Source organism: Microcebus murinus, chromosome 2 (assembly GCF_040939455.1).
Source record: "Microcebus murinus isolate Inina chromosome 2, M.murinus_Inina_mat1.0, whole genome shotgun sequence".
NCBI classification, from domain to species: Eukaryota; Metazoa; Chordata; class Mammalia; order Primates; family Cheirogaleidae; genus Microcebus; species Microcebus murinus.
In genome coordinates, this window is record NC_134105.1 from 111,421,348 (window position 1) to 111,436,115 (window position 14,768).

Genomic DNA, 14,768 nt, shown 5'->3' on the forward strand with positions numbered 1-14,768 from the left:
TTTCTTATGACTATATGACTAATCCATGTTTTTCTGGTTATTGGCTGTAGACCACCCTCAGATCCTAGAGGCTACCTGAAGTTCCTGGACATGTAGGCCTCTCTGACAACACAAATTTCTTCATGAAATCCACAGGGAATCTCCAGCTCCATTCTGCTAGACTTATATAACATAACGTAATCATGAGAGTGGCATTCCAACACCTTTGCCTTATATATTATTTGATAAGAACAAACCACAAGTATCTCCCACACTCATAAGGAGGGGATGACACAAAGCTGTGAACACCAGGAAATAGGATTCAATGGGAGTCACCTAAGGTCTCTCTGCCATGGCACCATAGTCAAGCTTTATCCGCGTCACAATTTTGCCTGGATCATACATTTTATGGGAAACTTCTTACTCCTGCCAATAATTTGTCCAATAGTAAGGTGATGGGATTGATTCTTCCATGGTCCCAACTGACAGCTATTAGATCGCTATACAGGGTCTCTAAGTCTAGTGGAAAGGACAGCTCTTTGGTTGGTGTTTACTGGGGGAGATAAACCTCATACAATAGTGAATTGGGTGAAGTCTGATTCCATATTGTTCCCTGATCCCCTACTTCTCCCACTCGCTTCTTTTAGTGCTCTCGTTCCCCAGGGATTCCATAGACTGGCTGTAAATTCCTCATAGTTAGCAGTTTTCTAGATAAAACAAGCCAGTGCCATGAATTCAAATGCCTAATGCAGATTCTTGGGGTGGGTTGGGGTGGGGAGTGGTCCAAGTCACCGTGGCAAACTAAGGAGCACAGGGCCCATCTCACAGAGACAGCCAACATGAGTCTGTAGTCATTGTCACCATAGAGACATGTGGGCCCAGCGTTTCTGGAGGTTCCAATTCTTACAATGGAGCCTGGAAATACAAATATTTTTGTTAATATAAAACAGTACAAGTCTAGCATGTTAAAAACAGATTCTATTCAAAGAAATTTAAGTGGGTAAAATAAAACAAATCTGTGACTAAGATAAGCCAACAGGGTGTCTGTTTGCAATTTCTCCTCCCAGTGGGCTCTCCGGCTATTGGTGAAAATCTCACAACCTGGCAAAACAGCAGGAAGACAGTTGTCAGTGAAAAGAGAAGGTACTCAATAATATTTGTCGTGTGAGTGATAGAATAAAGGGTCCTTAATTTTATTCACAGAGAGAACTTAGGCTTCATTAAGGAAGCTAGGTTTGTCTTTTAGTTTTTCCATACAGCCTCTGTTATTGATTTGTTTTCTATCATTTTAGATTAGGTAAGACTCCATTTTACCTGTAAAAACCATGGTAATGTTATCGAAGGTGTTGAGCAGAGAAAAAAATATGGCTAGGTTTAATAAGGCTTATTCAAATTTGGAATATTGTACTGTGAGTTTGGACTGGTGGTGATTACATAACTCCTTCACTCTAGGGATGGGGAAACTTGGTTGTCAGCATTTTACAACACTTTCTGGTGGTGCTAAATCTGCCACACCATGCCCTAAACATTAAAAAAGTGAATTGCTGTTACCAGAAGCTTGAATAAACTTGGGCCATTTAGATGAGTCCTGGAAAAGCAGTGAGGGAACAAGTATAACCTTAGTCACACTGCAAACATAAGAGATGATGATGATGATGATGATGATGATGATGATGTTTGTGTGGGTGTATATGGGTGTGTGTTTTCCTGTTTTATTAGGGACATGCCAAAAAAATCCTAGCAAGTCCGTAAATGAACTACAAGTGCACAGGGTGAAGAGATCCCCTTTAGGCTTGCCAAGAGTCAAATTTTATTTCATGCCTAGACTAGAGGGAGCAATTCAGGATAGCAAAAGTAGTTCTTAGATAGGTGGTAGAGGGGCAGAGAGTTGTGGGTATTAAGAATCAGCTGACTGATTAAAACTATGGTGCTCAAATTGTGGTAGTACTCACCAGGGATTCGGGGCAGGGGGAGACCCACATCTTAGGGATGTGGCGAGCATTGTGTGTGGGGGGGAGGGAATACCTCAACCTTTCTTAGGGAGAGGCAAAGATATACAATGTAACCAAAATGTCAAAAAAAAACACAAAAAACCTTTTATCAAGTGGTGGGTGTAGGAAATAGGAACCGTAGAAAAAGTAAGGCTAACAGCTTCTTCTAGCTTCTGTTCCCTAAGCTTGCTTGCAATATATATAGTTTGAGTGAAGCCATATAGGCTTCAGCGGGTGCTGGTCCCCAAAAGGGTGGTGACCACAGGTCATTTCCTGATAAGAGGATGGAAAGTCTCGAGGGAGCCAAGATAATGCAAAGAAAGGCTGAAATAAAATGCAGAGAAAAAGCCCTGGTTCTAGAACCAATCAACTGACAGCCTGGGACCAACCAGAGCCAATCGGGAAAGGGATGCAATAAAATACTGGGGAAAATTGCGGGAGGAGGGAAGAAAAGAAAAAGTATTTAAGAGATATCTGTAGCCTTAGGAGGGGTCCTTGTCAGAATAGAGGCCACTGCTTTGGTGCTCTGAGACTCAGACCCTAGCTGGAGCTACTCAATAAAACTCCTTTTGATGATTATAGCCTCAGTGACTCTGTCTCTCTGTTTTGTGGTACTGCAGATTCCGGCTCTAGCAGTGGGCAGGTGGGAGAAGGGAGGAGGAGAAGGGTGTATACTTACATAATGGGTGCAGTGCACACCACCTGGGGGTTGGACGCACTTGAAGCTCCAGCACAGTGGGGGTGGGGGTGGCAGGGCCAATATATGTAACCCTAACAATATTTGCACCCACATAATATGATGAAATAAAAGGAAAAAAAAAAAAAGAATCAGCAAGACAGTAAAAGCAAGAATGATCAGTATCAGTTAAAAAATTTACATAGTATTTGTAAACATTCCTGCAGCCTGTATCTTAAAAGGAGAAGATTTTATCCTACTGTAGCTCCTTACCGTGAAGCTGATAGCCTAGGAAAAGCCCCATTGAAAGGAGCCTATATTTTTATATTACTAGCTAAATGTTTTTTCACTTAAAATAAACTGGGCAATGGTTGTGTCTGACCCAAGGGAGAAGTGAAATTCTGTTAACCAGGGTTGTAGGAAATTTTTGGTATGAAACTCTGACAAATTAAGTAACTGCTATCTTGGTCACTTTTTTCCCCTCTCTCCTATGGTTGACTTGATTATAGATCTAGAGCAAAGGCAGATACCCTGACCCAATCTGATCTGAATTTGGCCTCCAGGGTTACAGCCAAGACAATTTAATAGATCTTTGTTCATCTCCAACTTCCACAGGGTTCAGCACGTCTCAGGCAATCATTGATTGCTTTAAAGAAATAATATCTAGCCATTTTGTAATTATTATTACAATTAGTCTACTGCTTCCTAGCAGTCTAACAACTATACTTTACCAGCGAGGATTAAACAGCTCTGGTGAATGAATGTGTAATCCCAGAGTTCTATGAGTTTGGCACAGTGGTCTAGATCTTGCTTTCCATTATCTTTCACATATGAGAAACCCTATTATAAAGCCTGTTACTATGCCACAGGTTTATTTTTACCATAGGTTAAATCATTTGCCTTGAGGACATGGTAAATGGTGAAATCTTCTTTATTCTTCACAGCCTAGATTAAGAATTATCTCCTTTAAGAAGCCTTTCCTGAGCACACCTACTGGAGATTGAAAATCTCCCTGTGCAGCACATTATTAACTCTTTAATTACAGCATGGATCTCCTTACATTAACAGTGGTATTTGTATCCTTTTTAAATATTAGGAACAGGGATTGGGTGATCTCTAAATTCCTAATATCTAGCAGTGGAATATTATAGGAGTTCATCAAAGATGTCTTGAAGAAATTGGAAAATAAATGAATGACTCGTTTCTTCTTTTAGACATGAAAATGTAGAGAAATGGCTAGATATGGATTTTTAAAATACAAGTAAATTTTTTTTTTTTACATTAGAGGAAATTAAAAAGAGTAGTGTCCTGTGATCCAACAATTTCTTTTTATTTATTTTTTTTGAGACAGAGTCACACTTTGTTGCCCAGGCTAGAGTGAGTGCTGTGGCGTCAGCCTAGCTCACAGCAACCTCAATCTCCTGGGCTCAAGCAATCCTGCTGCCTCAGCCTCCCGAGTAGCTGGGACTACAGGCATGCACCACCATGCCCGGCTAATTTTTTCTATATATATTAGTTGGCCAATTAATTTCTTTCTATTTATAGTAGAGATGGGGTCTCGCTCTTGCTCAGGCTGGTTTCGAACTCCTGACCTCGAGCAATCCGCCAGCCTCGGTCTCCCAGAGAGCTAGGATTACAGGCGTGAGCCACTGCACCCGGCCTCAACAATTTCACTTTGGGCTCTACTCAGTCCCTCATTCAACATATATGACCTGAGCCCCTACTAGGTGGTCAGCCCTGATCTAGGGATGGGGGAGTCTAAGGTGACTGACACAGATAAAGGGTCACATTCATACAGCTAACATTACAATAGCACATTTGTTGAGTGTCGTAATTTTTTTTCTTGTCTTTTATTTTTTCCAAAAGGCATCTTGAAGAGAATTCTATATGCATTTCATGTCACCATCCCTCTACTCTACCACCCTCAGGCTGCCTGTCCTGGTACCTCCTCAGGAAATCTGGGGCCCAACAAGGCATGGTTTGCAAACAGCAGCTGTAGTGCATTCTGTGAAGTATTAGCTTTTCTTTAATGTTTTGTTTTTTTACAACCAGCTATTTTCAAAACAGTGATGTATTTATTCTGAGCACTTTATATGGTCTATCTCATTGAAGACGTGACAACCATCTTTAGCAGGTGGATAATAAATGTTATTCCTTGATAGAGCCAGCATTAGACATGCCACAAAAGGGAGGTGGAAATGGAGTGAAACAGGAAGAGAGAAGGAAAGAGAACACATTTGCTAATTTTACTCCCATGTACTATCTACTGTCACTATTAAAGAGATTGAGATAAGCAAAAAAAAAAAAAAAAAAAAAAAAAAAAAAAAGCTGAGAAAAGCTCTATATAGATTGAAGATAGTTCTAACTTTTGCATTGTGGGTGTTTTCAGGTTTTTTTTTTCTTTCTGACACATGATCCATTGTTTCTGTCTGTATTACTGAAGAAATGTTTGATAACAGAAGCCATCTGTATGTATCCTTGCATGTGTAGATTGTTTTTTTCTCTGCACAATAACATACAAAAACAGAACAAGTAATGTCCTGAGTAAGTATACTTAGTCCCTAATTATTCACAGCTTAAGTTGTTAGAGCATTTTTGTAAAAAGAGTCAAAGTAAACAATAACCTAGATTCATAACACTGGCTCTTCAGTGAGAAAATACCAGGGTATGAGTCATTTGCAAATGAATCTGTTTTGCATTGTTAGTGTTTATTTCTCTGTAGGACTGCTGGATTTAGAAGGCATTGGCTGTAATGTAAGTATGATTTAAAACTTTGCCTATAAATTGGGCTCTATTTTATTCTGTATGTTTGATCCTCGGCATATCCCCTATTCCCTCTTTGCTCCTCTTCTATATTCCCTACTTTTGCTCCTCCGCATTGTGGAAGAAAGGAGGAATACTTTTGTTTTGTTCCTTTCTGAGTTGCCCATTGCCTCTGCTTGGACAGAGGGAGCAGCTGGAAGCAGCCAGCCCTCAGGCGGGTAATGAATAAGCACCGATTTCTTGGTCCTGTCTGCGATCTCCTGTGCAGATGGGCTTGGCCTGGAGCGCCCAACTCTGAATGGTAAGAAGGCTGGAAGAGAGACCTGTGGTATACAGCGGGGTTGCCTGAGAACGATGCACCTAACGCTATCCTGGCTCCTCACATACACCCAGACAGCCAATCTTAATGAGCACTACCTGCGTACAAGGTGCAGTCCTCCCAGGAGTAGAAAAAGACAGATGAGCAATAAAGGGTCACTTTCACTCAGGAACCTTACATTTTTTACATTACAGAGGACCTGAGGAGACATAAATGAGAGTACATTTCTGTGTGAGAATCTCTGGCACTATTTGCCTAAGAGCCCTGTGCTACTCCTCCAGGTTGTGTCTGTTTATAATCTCTAATTCTTAGCTTACAGTATCTGCAAAGTGAGGATAATGATACCTTATAAAACTGTGGTGGAATTAAATAAAAATAGTGTTATTAATGTGCCCGGGACAGTGCCTGGCACATGGTGAGTACCCGTCAGATAATAGCTATTGTGAGAGAGGCTACCTGTTTCCTACAGAACATCTGTTCCCCTTTTCATTGTGAGTAATAGAGTCACTATCACCAGGGGCAACGACGTACCCAGATTGAACAAATGAATGAACGAATGAATGATCAGCCAAGCCTATTTTTCCTAACTTCTTTGACAGGTAATGAGGGTGAGTGAGACGTATGAAGGCACTTGGTAGGCCTCTGAGGAAGCTCTTTAAAGGGAACTGACTCAACTGACCTCTCGTCCTTCCTGTTGCTCACATCTCCGCCCATATGGCTGTAGCTACAGCGGCCATCTTGAACCACGTGATGACTCTGTGCGGGAAAGCCATGCTAAGGATGGGAGGACCAATTAGCAGGAGGTCTTGTCCCTGAACTCTGGAGCCGTCAATCTCAGCTCTGGATTATCTTTAGAATTCTTTAGGCAAGAGAAAAGTCAGCGTCTTTTTCATTTAAGTCACTATTATTTGGGTGTTCTAGTTGAGGCACACCAACTCTAATTCTCACTGAAGTTGCTTATGGCATTATTAGTAATTTAAAAAGATAGACAAAGTGGGTGAGCAGAATGTCATCTTAATATCCTCACTGAATTGGTGTGCAGCATGTGCAAGCCCACAGTGAAGAACACAGACTGTGAACGTTATGAGAAATCAATGGAAGCAGGGGGATGGGGGTGTGGGGGAGGGGGTGTGTGTGGTTAATCACTTGGAATCTATAAATCCCACAAGAAAAGTCAGGCAGATAAAACCAATTCCATCTGCAGTTAAGAATTCTGCGTAGTTCCATATTTTATATGTAATTCACATATTACATATTGAAAACAAAACAAACAGAAACTTACAACACTTTACCTATTTTAATGCAGCAATGTAATAATATTTGCGGTGTGACTGACAGTCATTTAGGGGAGTCAACCTATATACTACTTGCTTCATCTACAGTTGTCTCCAATGGCTCACCAACCTCTCCCCTTCCTGCATCTAACATCTTTTCATCCTTCAGATGGCAACCTGAAACATGCTTTCTCAGGCAGGCCTTCCCTCACATCTTTGTAAAACATCAGACATCATCTTTGTTTCTTTCAACTTTGCCCTGTCCCCTAGATTATGGGTTCTGTGGTAGTAGAGACCATGCCCGTCATTTCCACAGTCAATGTCTCCAGAAGCTAGCCCTCGCCTGGTACTGGAAGAGTTCTTATTAGATAAAGAATGACTGAATGAAGACTGTTCTTCTCTTGGCTTAACAATAGCCAAGTATGATTGGACAACTGGCGTGGATAGTCAGGATTTCAGCCTAAACTATACAGCGTGTCCAAGGAACCGGTAAGTGATTTTATGATTGTGTTTGGTGGATTTTAGTATCAACGTTAGCCACTTTTGACTTTTCTGCTCAAAGAAATAAAGGACCTCTTAATCAATTTTCTTAGATGAAACAAAGGGAGGTTCCAGTGAATACTAGCACCTAGCAGATAGAGAATTCCCTGCTTGCCCGTAAGGCAGACGGGCATCTCAAACCATTGACAAGGAGACAGAAGCAATTGGAGCCTCCTGGCTGAAAGCCCATTTTTCCAACAGCCCTCAGGCAAATGGACAGTAGGTAAAAGAGCCGGTTGAATAGGACTGGCTGTGCCTGTGAGATGTGATCATCTGGTGAGCAAAAAAACTGTGTTCAAATTGGCACCCATTGGAGTGGGGCTGGGCCAGCAGGGTCAGTTGACTATGGCCTTCACAATGTCCCTGCACTCAGCCCGTTCACATGGCTTGTTCCTCTTGCATCTCACATTGCATGAGAGACTGTGATGTGCAAAATGAGGCCGAAAACAACAAATGGTTTCAAGGTAATGATCTCATTTCCTGCAAATCTACTGCTCATTAAGCATTTCTTTTAGTTTTGGTTGTTTTGTTTTGCTTTTTTGAATTTTTAAACTCTCTGCCCTAAACGGACGTAATTCAATTGTATCTTTTTTATTAAAAGAGATTAAGATTAAAATAGGTCAGGCTAGAAGTAGGAATAGGAATAAAATTATCTCCTATAATCGCTATGGGAATTCCTTCTCCTGGGAAAATTCAACTCTCTTTATAATAAAGGAATTTTCAGTTCTCTCGACTTATGATCAAGAACAAGTTCTTACTACACCTCGAAAGCCAAACACAGCCATCACCACTGATCACTCCAAATGCCCTCAGTGTGTTTTTAATGTCACTACTCAATCACTTTGCTGAGTGTCACTAATCTAAAATATGAAACATTCAGCCTTACGTCTTCTCTGTGCCACCCTTATTTTTAAAATTTTTATTATAAAAATGTCTAAGCATACAGAAAATCGGAGTGCAAGCATCCAGCCTCAATAACCATCACTATTTTGTTTCTTTGATCTTTGTTCCACCCCACCCCCACCCCCACTCCCTACCACCACCACCATCACACACCTTTATTTACTTATTCTTTTGCTGGAGCAATTTGAATCAAAGATACAACCCAGTTCCAGCTTAAAATGCTTTAGTTTGCATTACAAATATAATATTGCCCTGCATAATCAAAATTCCATTACTATACCTAACGAATTTAACAATAATTTCTTAGTATCATTTAATTTCGAATCCATAATTAATTGTCCTGTTTGCCTTTAAAAAATGATTTTTTACAGTTGGTTTGTTCAATCAGAATATAAACAAGGTCTACCTATTGCATTTGATTATTTTATATGTAAATATCTTCTAAATTACTTTTAATCTAGAACTGTCTAGTCTGTGTCCCATTTTTATTTATTTATTTTTTTCCTCCTACTGACCTAATGATTGACTTATTAAAGAAAGTAGGTCAGAAAATTCCACATTATGTATTTATCTGCTTCTGTTATCATTTAACTAGTTCCTCTATTCTTTATATTTCCTATGAAGGGAACGTTGGATATAAAACCAGTTGGATTGTGGTTCAATTTATTTTTGAAATATTTCATTGTTGGTATTGCGTTCTCTGCAATATTTTACATTTGGAGGCCAATAGTGTTTATCTGACTTTTGTTTTTAAGAGGGAGGGGTCTCATTCTGTCACCCAGGCTAGAGTGCTGTGGCACAATTAATTATAGCTGATTGTAACCTCGAACTTCTGGGCTCAAGCAGTTCTCCTGGCTCAGTGTCTCCTGAGTAGCCAGGACTACAGGCATGTGCCACCACACCTGGCTAACTTTTAAAATTTTTTGTGAAGAGGAGTGATCCTCCCTTGGCCTCCCAAAATGCTGAGATTACAGGCTCGAGCCACCACGCCTAGCGCATCTAACTTTTAGTGAGGATAAACTCGATCAGGGGTCCAGGTACTTGGATGTTTTGACCCAACAACCAAAGGGTTGAAAAAGTTCATGATGTGAGATTTTTGCTAACTTCTCTGCCTCCCACCTTGCTGACTCAATGTTACTAATGACTCAATAATGGATTCCTAAAAGCAATTTGAAAAATATTACCTCTAGTACTGCATCTAACTAAGCTCATATAAATGGTTTAAGGGTGGCACATCATCCGTCTCTGAATGAATCTCTAGCGTGCTTTACAGGACAAATGATTCTGATCACTGTAGGACTGAGTCCGATTTTCAGAGACATTAGAGAAATTGATGGGGATTGATAAACCCAAATGGAGCATATTCTCTATGGTTTCTAGGACAAAACACCAGGTATATTAGTCTCTATATTTATAAATAAAGGGAGAAGAGTTGGATGAGGTGATGTCTTAAGTACTTTTTAGTTACCAAAGTCTGTGGTTTCATGCCCGGCTTTAACTACACTCTGTATTGAGTCAATCTGGACAAATTGCATCTGTACATGAGTACTACACACTGCTTTGCGTACCAAAACTCAAAAGCTAGCCTCTAAAGGAGTTTAGGTTCAATGTTGGAAATGCTTCTGCTCCTTAATAATGGAAGGATACATTCCAGACTCTGACTTGTGTTTACATATGAGTTATTTGTTCATGCTTTGAAACTCTGGTTACCATTAGAAGAGAATGGAAGAATCACAGAAAGGGAAGGGAAGCAAACAAACAGACAGGTAAAAAACCCCACAAAAACTTGGTCTGACAAAGACAGCAAGGTAAAAATGAAAAACATCCTTCTGCCCATCTTTGCTAATGTCTACATGCTTACAGACCTACATTCCAAAGAAATGGCTGAGAAAAAGGACCACACCTCTCAGTCCTTCTCTCCCCTAACTCATTTAGAAGATTTTGGACTGACACCTGACAGAAAAACTTGGGATATACAGATTAGAAAGAAGAAGACTTGGGGAGACACAGGGACTATCTTTAAACACTTAAAGGTTTCTCATGTGGAAGATAAATTAGGATCATTCTGAGTGGTTCTGAAGACAGAAAGCACAGAAAGGGACAAAGAATGAAAGAAGGGAGGTAGAATTTAGCTCACACCAGGGAAGTACTTTCCAAGGGTAAATTTATGAGATAATCTTAACACATAGTTGTATGTTTCTCCTAGTGGCAAAAATCTCTCTATCTGGAACTGAATGCTAAATGCCTGGGTATTTAAAACTTTGTACAGCATTCTGGTTTTGGGGGTGGGGCAGACATTGTACTCTATGGTCAGTGTTACTTGCCAATTCTAACTCAATGATTCAGTGCTTTCTTACTCATCTTTCATCCTCAGCTTCATTTTCTCCACAAAGGTTTCACTCAGAACTGTCATGAATATCAATTTCTCCTTTATCTGATTTCCTAGCATGCCTATTGTTTGTTCCATACATTATAGTGCTTCGGATTAGCATTTTGTTATATATGTATTTAGATTGGTCTCCACTGCTTCATCTATATCCCCACCCTCTCCCCTCCCCCCCTGCAAGATTGCATGCTCCTTTATATTGTGGGAACTGTGTAATATGTTCTTCTTTTATGTCCCCCATGGTGCCGTGTTCATGACTGAACACATGGTTTGTGTTCAATAAATACATGTTGAAATGGATTGAATGGATGTTCAGGGACTTCCATCCAAGGAAGTGAGGCTGCACTGTGAAGGCTTCACTTTGAAGGGGAAGAAAATCCAACTGCATTCTCTGCCACGGCTTCCTTCAATTCCACCACAGTTGCTCACCGCTTTCCAGTGGGTCTCTATCCTCCTTTTACTTCTCTTGACCTCTCCACGATCCACGTCAGCCTAAACAAAAAGGAGCTATCTTTAGCTTTAACTCGTCTGGTTAATTCTTCCATCTTTTAGGGGGCAAAGGAAACAATTTTTGTGTCAGAAACCTTTCCTGGGGTAGCTAAACTAAAAATTATTTTCCTCTCATTTCCTATTGCTCTAAAAAGGGTAAAGTGGTACAACACCACATAAGCACACCCAAATGCACGCAGATACAGACACACTCACAAACGTATGCATATACAGATACACACACATACACAGCACACACAAATATATGCACCCACAGACACAAATTCATACATAATACAGACACACACAAGCACACACAAAGTGTGCTGAAGTTACGGTTCTAGTTGAGCCTTTGCAATTGTGCTGGTAGTATGATCTTGTGCAAGTTATGTTACCTTTCTGTGCCTCAGTTAATGCAGCTATAAAATGGAGATGATATTACTTGCCCTACTGACCTCTGAAGAATTCTGTGGCTAGGAAATGAGAAAGGGGATGTGAAATACTATGTAAATTAAAAACTGCATGGGTATTGAGCAACCCTTGTTGCTTTACATCAGGCGTCCTCAAACTACGGCCTGCGGGCCACATGCATCCTGCCAAGGACATTTATCCCACCCTCCCCGGTGTTTTTGCCGCCGCTGCCTGTCCTGCTTAGCAGCCAACTTGTCCCAGGCCCACAGTGCGCATGTGTGGAATTTGCGCTGCACTCTCTAACAGCCCTCCAATGGTCTAAGGGACAGTGAACTGACCGCCTGTTTAAAAAGTTTGAGAAGCCCTGCTTTACATTAATATGAAGAAAGAAAACCAGCCTTTCCTCGCCTCTGAAAGATTTGCCACGTACAAATTGAAAGTAGATAATCCCCTGCACATGATTGAGATGTGTTTCTCTCTCACTGTCTTGTGGGAAGAGAGGAATCCCAGAGCAAAACTAAAATCAAATGATCTTCTCATATATTTCAAATTTATGGAAAGCAGTAGCCACTGCATTGTTAAACATGTGGAATCAAGCACTCGGAACCTGTAGAAGATCAATTAGTTTTGTTTGTTTCTCCAGAGCAAAATTCTCATTCAACATTTAAGTATACATGCTTTCATTCTTTGTGTTGATTCCTAATGCTTTCAAATTATAATGCAAAACCCCAAAGCTGATAAAGTGATTTTTTTTTAAATTACTCTTTTCTTCCATAACAATATAGAGACTTGCTTTTTCAAAGATGAAGAATGGTGGTTGAAATGCTTACTGTTCCTGTGTAATTTGCTAATGCTTTCAGAGATAGAAATGTAACGTCTGTGGCAGACGCATCAAACAAGTGAAAAAAAATAAATTATTTAAATGTATAACCTCTTGTTCAAAAAGAAATATGTGATATAATGTTTAATTTATATTTTCACTACCCTTAGATTTATTATAATATATGTGAAAAGCACAAGCATTCCACTAATTTGAGAATATTTATTTTTTCAAAAGCATACAACAATATATGAAATCATTGACATTTTTTTCTTTGCCAGCTCTTGTGTCCCCAGACTATCCAGGTGACAGCCACTGATGTCATCTTGAGACTAGCTCAGGTTGTGAGGTGATCCTGACCAGAGTTGGAGGTATGTTACTTGTCTATACCCCTCTGCTGATGGGGTTGCATCTCAGCTTTGTGGTTACAGAATGAGATTTTGGAGCGTGACTAATAAATCCTCAAAGACGTTTGTCCATTGACTTTCAGCCTTCTCCAACCTCCTCAGCTGTGACTTCCTCATTTGTGCTGATGCAGTTTTCATGACGTGTCTTCTGCCTTGGTTTCTCCATTTAGCACTTTCTTATGCTATCACATTAAAGGTTGAAGATAAAGCCCTGCCTGCTTGGATAAAGCCCTGGTAGACTACTGTATCCTTGAGACAGCCCTTCCCCAGAATCTTGGATTGCATTCATTATTCTCATGAACTGTCTAAAGGTCACGGCCTTCTGCATTGTATCAAGATCCACAGAACACACCACCCTGACCCTTTTCCCTCATACCACAGTAGGCTTCCCCAACCCAACAGTCTGAGGTGTGATGGAAAAAAATGTGTAAATGCAACCAGCATATGCATTAGCTCAGTTTATGTTGAGCTCTGCCTCCACAGTGGAAGCCATTTCCCTTGTAGGTGGACTTAGGACCAGACTCATGTTGGACCCCCTGGTGCTGAGGCAAACTGCTGCCTACATTCCCATGGCCATATTCCACCTGCTAGCTTAGATGCCCCTCCTCAGCTAGAAATCCTGCCCCTTCCCTGCATATGGGTGGGTTAATGCCCATAGCTCCATTCTTTCTGTTTCTGGATTTTGCTCCTTTTGCCACAGACTATAACATGACCATCCCTGTGCACTCTACCATACAACATGAAAGGAAGGAAGGAAGGAAGGAAGGAAGGAAGGAAGAAAGAAAGAAAGAAAGAAAGAAAGAAAGAAAGAAAGAAAGAAAGAAAGAAAGAAAGAAGAAAACTTCAATCAGCTGCATCTATGGATTTTAGTAAGAACTTTTTCTAGTGTCACCTATAGATATATAACATATCTTTTATAATATGGCAAAATTAAGTGCAATCCTTACTTGGTTTCCTTAATGGGTTTTAGTTTGCAACTCCATAGAGATTGTTTAAGTTCTTTAAAGGCAGGTAAGAATCTTCTTAAGTTTATTTGATACCTCCTATGCTCATTTGTATGTTCTCTGAACTAATTAAGTCCTTCTTGAAGAATACATATTATACAACCAAGAACAAGAAGAGTGTCTTTAGAATTAGGAAACGTGTTCTCACAAACTCTGGGACTATCTAGACGACCATGATAAGCCATTCATTTTTGAATTTTAGTCTTACCATCTGTAAAACAAAGGAGGTAGACTAAGTTATACACAAAGTCCCTTATAGCTGTAATGTTCAAGGATGGAATTTAATGCAAAACCCAAACTGTTGTAGTAAAAAATGTTATCAATTAGACGATTCAGTTTATTAAAGGCTCTAATGTTTGTATTTTAATGAAGCTGAAATTATTGCTATTGTATATTAATGAAAGCTTGCTTCAATAGCAATGTGGTAATAAAAGACCAAAAGACAATTCCATACTTGTTTCTTATTCTTAGGGGTACAGCATCTATTCCCATGGTTGTAAAGTAGAGATGTCATATAAAGAAACTCAGGCTGTGTAATTTGAGGATATTTGTGTACTTTAGACAAATTATTCTACTTATTCAGGATTCAATGCCTTAAGCTGAGAAACGGACATAATTATAACTATCTCACACCTTTCATGGAGTTGTGAGACCTATGAGTTATGAGAAAGCAATTTGTAAATATGGCACACCAATGAAATGCAAACTAATGTAAAATTGTAAATAACTTCTAATCAACTGTATTGTCATTATTCCCTAAAGTAGGAGTTACAAGCCCAACACCTACAGAGCTAGGTGTTGATATA

General features: G+C 39.9%; 1 long non-coding RNA gene across 1 annotated transcript; it reads left to right on the top strand.

The window, feature by feature from the left end:
- The first annotated feature begins 5,580 nt into the window (after positions 1-5,580).
- Positions 5,581-14,393, top strand: LOC105873595 (uncharacterized). Its single transcript, XR_012912468.1, has 4 exons — positions 5,581-5,710; positions 7,273-7,491; positions 12,833-12,922; positions 13,042-14,393. It is a non-coding gene; the product is annotated as an uncharacterized LOC105873595 (long non-coding RNA).
- The last annotated feature ends 375 nt before the right edge of the window (positions 14,394-14,768 follow it).